Genomic DNA, 2,545 nt, shown 5'->3' with positions numbered 1-2,545 from the left:
TGCTGCGCAACTCCAAGGGGATTTGGAAGGCCTTATCAATTTTTTTATCTAATAACTCTTTTATTTCCTTTTTACAGGTTTCTAATAAATCTTTATTCATCTGGATAGGCCTTGCTTTTGTTGGTATATTTCTTTCGTTAAATTCTTTTATATACGGTAGTTCTACCATATGTTGTTTTCTTTGCCAAAAGGCATTTGGTAGCTCAGAGCATACCTGTTTTATCAAGTTGTTTTCTATTTCTTTTATTTTACTTATTGTGTATGGCGTTTTGAGTTGTTCCTCTATTTAAAGCCAATGAAATAATGAATTGTTGAGACAGAGAACAAAACTATAATAATTTCTGAGGCCAATTCCAATGGGACACCAAAACACCAAATTTGATTTAAGTTCATCTCCAATAGAACACTAAAATTACACCATTTCAACAAATTTGGTGTAGAGTGATAGTGTTACACCAAATTTGGTTTAATACTATTCATCACACCAAATATTTAATATACATATTTTACTGTATTTCATTTAATAATATAGCTCAATTATTATTATTAATTAGTTCAAATTTGTAACTAAACATAAATATACTGTATTATTTGTATTTTAAATTATTTTTACATAATTAAATATTTTTATTTTATTTTCAAGTAAGAAATCACTAAATGGTAATATTTTATATTATTAAAAATAAAATATCATAGAACTTTATATTTTATTTTTAATACTATAAAATTTTAATTAGTATTTTATAAAACATAAAAATTAATAACATAGGCTGGATAAGATTAGAATGCATATTAAATTTGAAATAAGCATAAAGTAAATATATTATTTTGTTATGTGCTTTTGCATAATTACCAAAAATTAAAATTAAACAATATTTAAGAAAATAATGATTTTACGATTAAATTTTTATAATTTTCTAAAAAAATTGTATACATTTTTGAAAATTTTAGTAATAAAATTATATAATTTAAAAATATATAATTAAATTATATTTCGAAATTTATAATGCCATATTTGAATATATTTATTTTAATGATGATTTATGAGTTATTCTCATATTCTAAAAAAATTTCTAAAAATATAACTTGACATTAAATGTAATATATGAGTTATTACCATATTTTAAAAAGTTTACCAAAAATATAAATTAACATTAAATGCAATTGTCCATGTCATATTAATCTATAAGACATGTCATCAATTTCAGTAGTCATGTCATATTTGTTTCGTGAAATTGATTGTAAAAAAGAGATGTGGCAAAATCACTTCGCAAATATAGTCTAGGGGATAGTTAATGGTTGCTCAATTATTCAATATATATATTTTTATTATTGGTATACCATAATATGTTCAAAAACGTAAAAGACATATAGTAATTTGTATATACAATTCTCATCCGCGCGGATTTTAAACTAGTTATAAGTATAGGACTGAGTCTTGGGAAAACATGAACTGAATTGATTAGAGTTATTTTCCAAAATTGCAGTTTAATAAGTAATATGACCAAATAAATTACTAACCTTTGAATATTGGGAAATAAGATTGATTCGGTTGATGATTTCTGAGAGACGAACAAAGTGAGGATGAGAGAATAAGCTAGTCAGGTCATTGTGCTTCATTAAAAGTATCATCTTCAACATGAGCTCTCCTTCTCCTCCTTCTCCATCTAATTTCCATTTCTCCAGCCAATCTTCCCACTATAAATACATTGATAAGTGACACATGCAATCAAAGCCGAGCTTACCCATATGAAAAAAATGCAATGGCCTTAGGCCCTTATATAAACATCAAATCTTAGGGCTCCTCTTTTACAAAAAAAAAAAAAAATTGATTAGCTTATGTTTTAGAGGTTTTACTTAGAAATATTTGTATTTATTTTATATAAGTAACTTCCATACATATTTTTTTTCATCTTTCTTAGAGGCAAAAAAATGTCTTCTTTAGCTGTTGCAAGTTTTGTTGTTTTATTTTTACGATTATTCTACATTTTTTATAACTTTATTTCATACTTTCTAAAATATATGTGCATAAATAGATACATTAAAATAAGAATTACAAACTATAGTAAAATTATGTGTATATTTATAAATCCATTGAAAATGTCGTTATAAAACACAAATGTCACAAATGCATGATAGTATATGATTTTAAATAAAATAGTATTTTAAACATCAAAAGTGTTGTAACAATTGTGAGAAGGAACAGATGCGGAAACAGATGAATAAAAGCGATGTAACAACGACACAGAGATTTAACGTGGTTCACCAACTTGGCTACGTCCACGGGCAAAGAGAGATCTTATTATTGGAGGCGATATTGAGTTTACAGAGTGCAAGTTTAGGGTTACTTCAAATACAAGATATATATAGTAACATCTCGCATCTAAAACCCTAGACTAAACGGACTCATGGGCTTAAGCCCACGATCAGATGTAACATCCATAATAACTTGATGCAACGCTCTTGATGCAACCGAGTCGGTATGATGTACATGATGTAACATCCATCGCCTAGATGTAACATCCAGATTCAAGGCATATCAACA

Source organism: Brassica oleracea, chromosome C3, assembly GCF_000695525.1.
Source record: "Brassica oleracea var. oleracea cultivar TO1000 chromosome C3, BOL, whole genome shotgun sequence".
NCBI lineage: Eukaryota > Viridiplantae > Streptophyta > Magnoliopsida > Brassicales > Brassicaceae > Brassica > Brassica oleracea.
Note: the sequence above shows the minus strand (reverse complement) of the source record.